Source organism: Echinops telfairi, unplaced genomic scaffold (genome assembly GCF_000313985.2).
Source record: "Echinops telfairi isolate 266 unplaced genomic scaffold, ASM31398v2 ScPeMD7_16;HRSCAF=60, whole genome shotgun sequence".
Classification (NCBI taxonomy): domain Eukaryota; kingdom Metazoa; phylum Chordata; class Mammalia; order Afrosoricida; family Tenrecidae; genus Echinops; species Echinops telfairi.
Window position 1 is genome coordinate 7,398,244 of NW_022103913.1, and position 12,842 is coordinate 7,411,085.

Consider the following 12,842-nt stretch of genomic DNA (forward strand, 5'->3'; position numbering starts at 1 on the left):
GGCTGGCGGCCTGCCACGTGGCAGGAGAAACAGGCCCGCCTGTGCGCATGCGGCTGTGGCTGGGGGAGCTGGCAGGGCCCCGGGACGCAGCAGTGTCCTCAGAAGGACACCACGCCAGCTTTCCAGCCCCTTCGGCCCCACTGAACGCTAGAAGCGAATAAAGCTAAACTGCCGGTTTTAAAAAAGATTATGATCTAGCAGCCCTGGGGAAATACTCTCCCTCCTTCCTTTGAATATTATCAGCTGGAGATTTTATTTGTTTGGCGCAAGTCCTTGATCAGGCCCCGCCAGCCTCCACCTGAGACCTGATCCCGGGAGCTGACGCTGCATCTTCCCTGTGCGGAACGGAGGGCAGCATCCTGCGGCATCTCTGTGCTGTGCTGCCAGGACGGGAAGCCCTTCCCGCAGGCTGGTGGGGCAGGGCTGTTCTCCGGGGGCACACCTGTCATAGGACTGGAATCCACAAAGCCACGGAGAAAAGAAATGACGCTGGAAATATGCCTTCCATAACGCTGATGCACAGTGACGCTGTTTACGGCTCCAGACGGTGTACGTGAAGTGGTGGATATTTGTGAAAAGGGTGTCTGTGGAGTCAACCTGCCCGTCAGTCAACCTGGAACTTTTTAGAGCCCCGAAGATGGTTTTAAATTAGAGCCAATCTTCCTTCCTGCTTCCCTGGCCCATCAGCTGGCCCCCCTCCCGGGCTTCCTTCGATACAAATGAACTGTCAAGGTGGGACAGAGCCGGGACACGAGTGGTGGAGGTGACTCTCAGAAGCACTTACTAGACTTAAGGACTAAAGGCACTGGGGCTTGGCTGCTGTGATGCTGAGCCTTCAAGCCAGCTGGCCCAGTGCTGGGGATGGAGGGTGGGTGGGTGGGTGGGTGGGTGGGAGGCCTGATTGCCTCCTCTCCACTTCCAATCAGGCAGCCGGGCTATCAGTTACGGATTCAGCTCTCAGCTCTCTGGAAGGAGGGTGCAGTTGGAGAAAAGCAGAAAGTGTTTCCAACTAACCTGAATTTGCCTTCAGCCAGTGGCAGCTGGCTGAGACTGAATGTCAGGGTCAGTGAGGCAGTCCCATCAGGTTAGGTAGTGAGAAGGCTTTCAGTGGCAAAACGTTTCTCTGGGCAGGCAGGTGACCATTCGGACAGAATGCCTGCTGCAGGGATTAGCTGTGTAGGAGTTTAGTGAGTCCATGGTAACAAACCAGAAACTGCCGGGGACACAGTTGTTTGAAAGATCAGAAAGATCAGGCGGAATCAAAAGGCCACTTTGCTTTTAAGTTCCCCACCCGGCCTACTTCTGTCCAACTCCTGTGGTGCTATTGACCATTCTGTTTTGCTGTGTTGGTTTGGGTCCGTTGGGAGAAAGAGGATGCCGGTGCCGTTTCCATCCTTTCCTGTGAGTATCAAGGGGCAGAGATGTTAACGTGAGCGAGGAGTGCCTGCATCTGGCACCGCTACAATGGCAACAACACCGGTTGGCCACTCGTGTCCAGGGTCCTCTCTGAAGAGGGGAAGGGGACACTATGCAAAGGTGCTGTACTGATGGAGGTCCTTGCCTACACCTATTCCTCACTTATCGAGGAACTTGCTTGCCAACATTCGTCATTTACAACGATTGCAAAACTAGCTACTATCCGTCTGCGTTTCCTCCCCTGTCCAGCTCCTCACTCGCATAGCCACTGCTGCCGCAATTCATGCAGAAAACGGCTGCTGAAGTGGGTTTTGAGAGAACCTTTCCCAGAAGGGCTTGTGAGGGGCTGGAGGGTCCGGAGGAAGCAGGGCTGGGGCGGGTTGCCGCTGCTGCTCGCCCCATTCCTGGAGCACTCAGCTGGGACCAGTTCCCTCAAGGGGAAGGAAACTGGGGCTTACTGAGGGCCTAGGGGTTGTAGCAGAAGCCAGACACCCCCGCCCCCGCCACTCTGGCCAGGGCTGCTGAGCTCTTCTGAGCAGTTATTGGTCTCCAGGCTCTCGGCCTCAGATTCTAAGTCCCCCAAGACCAACAATGCATCAGTCATTCTCTGGGGTTCCTTCCCAACTAAGGACCCGCAGCAGGGGGCTGGGACTGCTGTCTCCATGACAACTGTGGGCAACAACCTTACCAAGTGTCTTGACCCCTAGCTCCACCAGCTCCCCAAGTACAGAGCAGCCAACTATGTCTCTAGCCCAGCCACTGAGCTCCAGGCACCCTGACACCAGGCCCGTCGGCAGGGCTTTAGGGTCCAGAGTCCAGCCATGCGGGGACATAGGAGTTCTGAGGGTCAGGGATCAGGGACTGCCTTTGCATCTCCCACCTCCTTACAGAACACTGATTTTGCCTCACAGCTTGGTCTTTGGAAGGTAAGCATGTCTGTCAGTGAGAAGTGGGTGCATATAATACAGGAGGAGAGTTAGATTGTAGCACAGCTGATTGATGGAAGAGAATGGTTTGTTATTAGGTACCCTCGAATTGGCTCCCACCCATAGTGACCCACCCCATGGTCAACAGACGGAAACACTGCCCGGTCCTGCACAATGCTCACAAGTGTGCCTGTGCTTAGGCCCATGGCTGCAGTCTCTGTGTCCACCATCTCCTTGTGGGCCTTCCTCTCTCTTGCTGCCCCTCGAGTTGACCAAGCATGATGTCCTTCTCCAGGGACTGGTCTCTCCTGACAACATGTCCAAAGTATGCAAGACGATGTCACACCATCCTTGCCTCTAAGTACGGCACTCTCCCAGACTTCTTCCAAGACAGATTTGCTTAGCCGGCCTACTTTCAATATTCTTGCCCAGCACAATTCAAATGCATCCGCTCTTCTTTTGTCTTCCTTACTCCATGTCCTTTATCATGCATACGAGGCAACTCATTAACCTTCACATGCATATGAAGCAATGGAAAATAGCATCATGATATGGGTCAGGCACACCTTAGTCCTTGATGTAATATCCCTGCTTTTCACACTCTGAAGAGGGTTTGTGCAGCAGATTTGCCTAATACAACACATCTTTTGATCTCTTGAAGACTGCTTCATTAGCCTAGATCCAAGCAAGACAAAATCCGCCACAAACTGTATCTCTTCTCCATTTATCGTGATGTGACCTACTGGTCCAACTGTATGGATAGCACTTAAAAATACAGTATTAGCAACCTGGGAAGTGTCAGTACCATGAGGGGGAAGCCTCAAGTCGGGGGTGGGGGGCTGGCGGGGATTTGCATATGAGCATTGGGACTGTGGATTTTTTTTATATTTAAATGTCATTGCCTTATTATTTCTATAACTTTTTTTTAAATCCTAAAATGAACCCAAAGTAAAGTGATTGTGTTAGTCTGGGTAGACTAGAGAAACAAATCCAGGGAGACACACAGACATGTATAAGAAGGAGCTTTATATATATGAGCAAATGAATATTGAGAAAACATCCCAGCGCAGTCCAGATCAAGTCCATAAGTCTGATACTAGCCCCTCTGTCCGATTCCAATCTATAAAGCCCCCTTCAGACTCATGAGACACAATCAGTTATGCGGAATGCAGGAAGATCACGGGCCAGTGGGTGGGAAGTCTTGTGGATCCAGTGGTGGTAGAGGCATCTCAGTGCTGGCAAGGGTCTCCACGTTGTTCCTTCAGCTCCAAGACCCTGACTGCCGTCAGCCTGTGTCCATCTGGCTTGTCAAGGAGGATGTCTCGCAGGAGTGAGAAAAGAGAGAGTCTCCCGCCTCCAAGGAGGAATAGCAGAATCCTCAGGAGCAAGCCAGGCCCACACAGAGGCCTCATTGGCTATGACCTGATTGACAGGCTAGACTCCACCCCTTCACTCTTAATCTGCTCAGATTGACAAACGATTATATAACTACCACGGTGATGGACTTCTGTTGTTTGCTGTTTGTGACTTTACCCTGAAAAATTAATCATAGTCAACGATTCCTAAAACCAGGCTTAGCTCCTTGCCATCATGGCTCTGATGTAGGGACTAGGCTAGTGTCCTGCCTGTGTGCTCACTCTGCCCCTGCAGACGCCAGTCCCTGGGCTTAGAAAGTGAGCTCTGAGCACTCTCTGGAAGTCTGCTGCCTCCCTGGCCTCCAACCTAGCACCCCTCATTTCTTCTGTGTTTTGTGTCTGGAGCCCAGAAGGAAAGTGTTCGGATTTGCAACCTTTGCATCCTCGCTGATGCAGGCACATTTTCAGCACCCCTAGCCCCCAAACACACACTCACGAGCACACCTGCAAGCCTGCATACCCTCGGTCAGCATCACCTGTAGCAGCCCTACATCACTCCAGGCATTTTGCCTTGTTCAGCCCTTAGTCCCTAGCAACAGTAACGAGGCCTGCTCTCCCGCTGAAGACTCCATGCCCAGGTGTCCTCTGTGGCCTAAGGCTGGCGGGAGCCTAGTGCATGGCCAAGGCATGTCCTCAGGTTGAACTCCGTTGGCCAAGCATTTGGGAACTGTGGTAGGTGCCCTTACTTGGCTTTCGCCAGAAGCAGATTCAGAGACAAGATCTCTGTGTGAGTCTTTTGTTCGGGAGGAGATCCCAGGAAGCACTAGTGGGGAAGTGAACTGGGGAAGGGTGATGTGCACTGCCACACAGTCATGCACTGTAGACAACTGCAGGTTAACCCACGCAGGAACCTCTGGGAGCTGGGATAGACTCAGGGGGCTCAGGGACAGGGCGTATACACCCTATCCCTGTGGCTTAGTGGTTATGTGTTGGGCTGCTAACCACAAGGTCAACAGATCAAAATCACCAACCGCTCCTCAGGAGAAAGACATGGACGGTTCTGCCCTGTCCTATACAGGGTCACCATGAATTGGCATCAACTCAGTGGCAATAAGTTTGGGTTTTGGATTTGTCATTAGCTGTGCATTGGTCCCATTGCTCTTGAGCTGAGCACTTAACCAACCACATAATCGGGACTCTTTAAAACCAACCATATCCAAACCACTACCACCGAGTTGTAACTAACTCATAGTATAAGACAGGGCAGAAGTGCCACTTTGGAGGTCGAGGCTGTACATCTTTAAGAGAAGCTTTCTCCTCAGGAGCTGCTGGTGGTTTTTGAACTGCTGACTCTGTGGTCGGCAACCCAAAGTGTAACCCACCACACCACCAGGACTCCTTCCAAACACCACACCAGACTCACTGGCATTGAGTTGATTCTGACTCCTAGTGGCCCAACGGGACAGGCTGGAACTGCTACTCCAAGTTACCAAGGCTGTAAATCTTTGCAGGAGCAGCCAGCCTCACAGTTCTCACCCAGAACAAACACCCTCGCTGCCATCGAGCCCACGCCGACTCGTAGTGACCCTATACGACTGCCCTGAGTTGCTGAGACGGTACTCTTTCAGGGAGTGAAAAGACCTGTCTTTCTCCACCAGGACTCCATAGAGGGTGTTTATCCTCTGGTACTTCCGGCAGGCACTAGACTAAGGTGATCAGATTTTAACATTGGTAAAGCGGGACACTAAAGACCTGTCTTTCTCCACCAGGACTCCATAGAGGGTGTTTATCCTCTGGTACTTCCGGCAGGCACTAGACTAAGGTGATCAGATTTTAACATTGGTAAAGCGGGACACCATTGATAAAACTCATATCCTGGCGAAATAGCCACATGGCAGCCGAAAACCGTATACCCTAGCTTGTCATGCATTCTTTCCAAAAATCGGGACTTTTTTAAAATACCACGGGACGCAGGACAAATTGTTAAAAAGCAGGACGTCTGGTCACCTTACACTAGACGCCAAGGCTAAGAGATCCAGTGTTGGTATTTGGAAGCCAAGCTGACTTCCTCTCAAACAGCAAGTGCTGAGGGTTAAGAGGATACCACTGCTGGTGTGGCTGCAACATTCTTCCCTAAACACCTTGAACGTTATCAGTGTACTAAATTGACTGTAACCAAATCCATAATTCTGTGCTTACTCAGAAACCCACTTATGCTATGAGAATGTGGATTGCATAAATAGTAACCAATCCAAAGACTTAAGAAAAAAAATCATAGGAAAACATTTTAAAATAAAAGCTATATTACCATAGCTTCCCCGGGGACATGGGCTAGACTGTCTATTTTTGCCGTGAGCAGATAAGCACTCTGTGTGTAGCTGTGCAGTTAGAGGCCCAGCACAGGTAGCAGAGGGCCTGGATTTACAAGAAGGTTTATCATGGCAGTGTTGCCCCTTGGTCATGGCCTGCTTGCTCCTGTTTTTTTTCTAGAGTCCATTGAGGTGGTCTTAAAAGAAACATTCACCGAGAGAAGCATTTAGCTTCATTTGTATGAACCCACAATTCGATCTTCGGTGCCATGTTTAAATATGAATGCCGGATTTACTATCCTGACATTCATACCAGAGCCTGGCAGAGCAGTCCTGTAGTTATGGCTTGAGACACTGTGATAAATGTTTTGTAGTCGCTGCCTTGATATAGAAACACTCCATCTCCAATTAAAGATTTAGCGAGCGCTTCATCAAAATTTCTATTCACAATTGAGGCGTCCAATATGGTTGTGCTGACATTTCGACTTAATTCATTCGATAATTTTGTGGGTCCCCATCTATCTTGGAGGCTTTTCACACAGGAAAGAGAAATAGCTGCAGAAATGTTTGAGCAGAATGCAGATTCTAGAAACATCCTCCGTGTCTCTATGATTAAGCCCATTAGGGAATTTGTCACCACAAGAAAGGCCTTGCTCCCAGAGGTTATTCCAAATTGTCCAAGTAACTAGCGCGCAACATCATTTGTAGCGGCTAACGTGCACATGTGTTCGTTAGGGACGGTTTCGACATTGTAGAGAAAAGGTTCAGGATCATGGTGTTTTCGAGAAATGAGATCATTTGCCTCTAGCTTATGGTCTGGCGTGCACTCTCTAAGAGCTGGAATAAATATCTGGAGAGTGCATCCGTGACTGCGTGCTGTGCGCGTGGCAGACGTCATTGATGGCCACCCCAGGGACCCACCGCCACCAGAATGCCCTTGCTGAATCAAACCCACGGACTCTCCAGTTTTGCTTACGTGCTTTTACTTCTCCCTGACGCTGCGGGGACTTGTCAACAATGGGGTCTCTCAAAGTCTATTTCTGGCCCCCAACTCACCCCCCAAAAAACAGGATTCAAGAGACTGTTGGTTTGACTCGGCCTTTGGTAGTCTGTCTCTTCAATGTGTCAGTGTTTGTCTCCCTTCCACGGGTGCCTTTTGGCATTGGCACTTTGTTCGTGCCACCGGCCTGTCGCAGTCGGCATGTGCCATCTGGGCTGGCTTCTATGGGGCAGTAAATGTGTTCAGGGCACACAGCTTGGGAACCTAGGTACATCGTCTTCTCAGTTTCTCAGAAAGCTTCCGTTTTGGAAAATCAAGTGTAAGACAAGGGCACAAGCCAAGAACGACTTACCGTTCACTCTCTGCTGGGTTATGTGTATGCACCGCCGGCGCCATGTCTTTGGCTGTGGTGTCGGTGCACGAAGGCTGCTGGAACAGATTACCACAACTGGGTGGCTTATAAAACAGCACCTTCATTTTTGCTCCCTTCTGGGGGCTAGAAATATGAAATCAAGGTGGTAGGGCCTCAGAAGCCCCCTTCCTTGCCTTTTCAAGTTTCTGGTGACTCCTGACCATTTTTAGCATTTCTTAGCCAGTCGCTGCTCAATTCCAAGTTGGATTTCCACCTTCACATTCCCTTATGTCTCGACTATCCATATCTCCCTCTCATAGAGACATCAGGCTTTGGACTTACGGCCACCTGAGTTCAATCTGACTCAATCTTGCTTACATCTGCAGGGATCCCCATTTCCAAATGAAGCCTTATTCCCAGGTGGCTTGAATTTGGAGCGCCCTTAACCCACTCTGATGTCTGTCTTAAAATACTCTTCCCACCCCTCCTTCCTCCCCCTTTCCTGGATCCTCAGCCACCTGTGCCTTCTAATACATTACCCCAAGCAGGAGCTTGAACAAAACACAGTACAGCAAAACTTTCGATTGAATCTCTGGAGTCCGGACACTCGTGAGAGAAAGACAATACAAGTACCTTCCACTACTACTGAGTGATAGAAAAGTGGTCGGACTGCACCTTGCCAAAGGGGGAGAACTTGCAAGATCCTTATAAGCCAGGAGCCCTGCTGCCTTCCCAATCTCCCGGGTTTCACCCTAGCTTCTCCCTCACAGCTCTGGGACTGGCTGGGCGCCGCTGGCCTATTCTGGCTCTGGGTCTCTCATTGAGCTGCAGTTAGATGGAACGTGGGACTGGAGACATCTCAAAGGCATCCTCACTCAGTGTCTGGTAGTCGATGCTGGCTGCTGCTGGGACCCCTGCGGGGGCTGCTGGCAGAAACCCCTTGCCAACTGGCCTGGAGCACCTCACAGCGTGGCAGCTGGATTCTAAAAAGCAGTATCCCAAGTGGGCCCCATGGAAGCTGCGTCGTGTTTTATAACCTCTCCTCAGAAGTCTCGTCGTGAACCGCACGTTGCCATATTTACTGGCCTCACATTAGAGAGGAGAGAACATAGACCCAGCTCTCTGCTGGAGCTGTGTGAACGCCAGAGTGTCGGAAGACATGGGAGGTGCAAGATGATATTTTGGTTATATTGGAAAAGCCAATTTTCCATTCTCTCCAAACATACCTGTAAGAACTACCTTAACTGGGTCATACATTTACATGACTCAAAAATTAAGGAACTATAAATGTATATAATGAAAATGTTCCCTCTCATCCCATATCCCATCAACCTAAATTGTACCTCTGGAGCTCCCTATAGACAATTAATGTTATACGTTATAGAAGGGTTTCAGGAATGTTGTATGGTCAGGGTTCTTTTTGTGGTAAGGAACTGAAGTGTCAATCAAAATAGGTTCCTATGGAAACCTTGGGGCTATGAGGCATCGTTGGGTCCTAGCACTCAGACGATGGCTGACTTCATTCTGAAAGGCCAGGAAGACAGCAGCTCTAAGTGTACACGGCGTTTATAGCTCATCTCAGAAGATGCACTGTTTTGTCTTGTGCCCACATAAGTCCTTGAAGAGGCGTGCCAGTCTACAACCAGGGCTATGTTGGAGTTGTAGTTTTTGCTTTCTGGCATCACAAGGTTTAGTTAGTCTGGGTAGACTAGAGAAACAAATTCATAGACTCATATGTGTATAAGAAAGAGCTTTATATACAAGAGCCATTGGATATTAAGAATACATCCCAGCCCCATCCAGATCAACTCCACAGGCCCGATATTAGCCCATATGTCCGATACCAATCTATAAAGTCCTCTTCAGATTCACAAAACACATGCAATGACGATAAATGCAGGAAGATCACAGGCCAGTGGGTGGAAAGTCCTGTGGATTCAGTGGTGGTGGAAGCATCTCAGCGCTGGCAGGGGTCCCCACGTGGTTGCTCCAGCTCAGGGCACTAGCATAGCTCCATGTGTCTTGTCAACTGGAATGTCTCCCAGGGAGTAAGCGTGTGTCCCACCTCCAGCGAGTTATTTATCTCCTCAGCACCTCCAAATGAGGTCATCAAGCTGCGACCTGATTGGCAGGCTAAACTCCACCCCTTCACTCTGAAGCCTCAGATTGACAACAGATTCTGTAACTATCATAAATCGAGACACACTGATCACTTCTGCCTATCTCAGATGAGCCAGGTCTAGTCTTAGCCAGCCCCATGACCCCAGCTTCCCAATTTTCTCCAATACCTATGCAGCTGGGCACCCCTTAAAATCAGAAGTCCTTGTTCAATAACACATCGAACCTGGCAGCTAATCTGCAGACCGTATCTCGAGGAACTAAAGGCTAGTGACTTCAGTTACATCTCCCAGGAAAGTGAGGATTCAAAATACATCTTCTTTCCTCAGTAGCATAACAATAACTCACTCTAGCTTGGGTCTGTAACCTTGGGTGTATAGTCTAGAATTGACAAGGCACCACAAAATGGAAGACTATGGCTAAAAGGGCCATATGAAATCATCAGTCTACCCTGTTGGAGGCTCTGATCCATCCTGCAGGGATCGTGTGTCCATCTCCAGGAAGTTGGAGTTTTCTGTCTAACTTGAGTGACAGACCTTCCAGAACCCTAAGAAGTGGGAGCAGAAGAGGTTTTCAAAACAGAGAATCGAGGACGGACAAAGTGGAATTACCTGCCGTAGATGGTGGTTCAAATTTGAATTAAAACTGCAAAGAACACCTGAATGGGAATCGGTGGGCTTGCGAATTACGAAGGTTTCATTAGGCTCATTTCTCTACGTTTTCATATATTTCCTATAATAAAAAAAATTGTTTTGTGTTGTGTTTTCAAGGGCAAATTGAAAGGTGGGGGACGAGGAGGGTTGTTTCGTCTTGGTTTGCAAAGTCTCCACAAACAAGGAGACTGTGCATCCCCGCTGTGTGTTAGCTGTTGACTACCTCTCTTTTCCTTTTCGTTGCACAGAGAAACCGTCTCAGTTACCTAGTGCTGCTGTAAGAGAGATCTGTACGCGGATGGGCTTAGCCAGCAGCACCTTGTTTTCGCACTTTCTGGCGAGCTGGAGCTGAGTTCAGCAGGCCGGCTCTCGGGCGCTTCCTTTCTCTGTCAGCCCTGGAAGTTGGTCCTTGTCCCTTCAGGGTCTCCCTTCTGCTTCCTGGAAGATTTCCAGGCACCTTCTTGGCATCTGCCTTGCCTCATCTTTCCTCCACTCCTTTGTTTTATCTCTTTAAAGCTCAAAAAAATGATTGGTTCAAAATAGGCCCTACGGGATTCCTGCCTGATTAGCATAACAAACACAACCCATTCCCAAATGGGATTTTAGCCACAGGCATAGGGGGTTTGGATTTACAACCCATGTGTGGGGAGGATACAGTACAGGCCATAACATTTCATCCTTTGGCTTCCCCAGTTCATATCCTGGCCACATGCAGAATGCATTCACGCCATCACATCAGCCCAGAAGTCTTCCATCAACGACAAGTGCAAAGCCTCCTTGTTGACCCTGTGCACAGCAGAACAGAACACTGCCCGGTACTGCGCTGTCCTCACCATTGCTCCTGTGCCTGAGCCGCTGTGTCCATCCGTCTCTTCGAGGGCCTTTCCCTCCTATCCTTGCCCCTAAGGAGCGCTCCCTCCGGCCCCACTTCTTCCGACACAGATCGGTGTGTCCTGTCAGCAGCCCTTTCCAGCTTCACCAGCACCACAATTCAAATGCATTGATTCTTCTTTGGGCTTCCTTATTCTGGGCCCCACTTTCACAGGCTTATGAGGCAAAGGAGAATACCAGGGCTTGGGTCAAAGTAACATTCTTGCTCTCCAACACTCGAAAGAGGTCTTGTGCAGTAGAATTTCCTAATGCAACGTGCCTTGTGATCTCGTGACGGCTACTTCCATGAGCATTGATTGTGGATCCAAGCAAGACAAGATCCTCAGCAATGTCAACCTTTTCTCTATGTGTCATGAGTCTTCTGTCCCATCTGAGTGGTGACCCCACTTCTTTGGTCCCAGCAGGCCCTGTTCTTTCCCTCCTCCCCCTGGCTGCCCTGCTCCCCCAGTTTTAGCTGTTGGTCCCTTCCCGTTGGCAACTATACCAGCAGCCCCATGCCCTGGAACCAAGATTGTGAAACTCAGAGTCTTTGAAACCTAGACGGCTCTGACTCGGCCATTGCAGACCCGAGAGGCTACCCTTGGAAATCAGGAAGACCCTGCTGCCCATGTGCCTCTGCTGATCTCTGAGCTGCTCCCGGGGTGATACTTTTCTTTTCTTGGAAGACAATCAGTGTAGTTCCTTTGGCTTATATCCTGCCTGCAGAATTCTGAGAGGAAGACAACAGTCTTTCCCTTGGTTCCTTGCCTGTCCCCCTTGGAGGGAGAAATGGATTTTTCTGCTGTCGTAGTTGGTTACGTTCCCTCGGCTACAAACGTGATCTCTGTAACAACAAACGGTGGCGCTTTGTCCTTGGTGACCATTCTAGGACGCGTGTCCTAAGTCTGCGCAGCAGAACTACCCAAATGTCTAAGTTCTAGTTTGCGTAGTTCACTTTGAAGTTGCCCTCTTTCCTTTGGCGTTTGCTGTGAACGGCACGAGAAGCCCCTGTAAGATCTTCCTTACAGGATCCGTCAGCTGGACATCAGGTTCATCACTTAACAATCCCACTTTCCTGCCAGTATGTGAACATCATTCAGACCAGTCCTGTGGCACTTCATAAAGAGCATCCCCCTTTCCCTGCTGTTCAATCCCATGTTCATTATTTTTCTTTTAAAGCGCTGCATGTGCACCTTTCTAGCAACATTCTCTTGCGGGTGCCATTTGCCTGAAGAGAGCCAGAGTGAGTGGAAGAAACGACGAAGTCAACCAGCTGAGCAGAGCATTTCAAAGGGCAGCTTGAGAGGACAAAGTATAATAATGAAATGCACAAAGACGAGGAGTTCAACAGCCAAAGGGGAAGAACACACTCGACATATCTCAAGCTGAAAGAAGTCAAGCTAAGAGTCGTGATTTTGAAGGATTCCATGGGGAATAATGAGTGATGCAGAAAGCATCCAAAGACAATGGACAGAGCACACAGACTCACTGTACCAGGAAGAATCGGTCAACATTCAGCCATTACAAGAACCAGTAGTCCTGAGGGAAGAAGTCCAAACTACCCTGGTGGCATTAGGAGTCCCAGTTGGTGGTGTAGTGGTTACAAATCGGGCTGCCAACTGCAAGGTGAGCAGTTCAGGACCACCAGCCACTCCAAGGGAGAAAGGCGGGCTTTCTACTCCCATAAAGAGTTCCAGCCTTGGAAACTCACAGTGGGCAGTTCTACCCTGTCCTATAAGGTCACTATGAGTCGCCCTGGGCTCGATGGCAGTGAGTTTGCATTTGTTTTTGTTTGTTTTATGGATACTGATGGCATTGTCCCGGGAATTGACAGAATACCGAT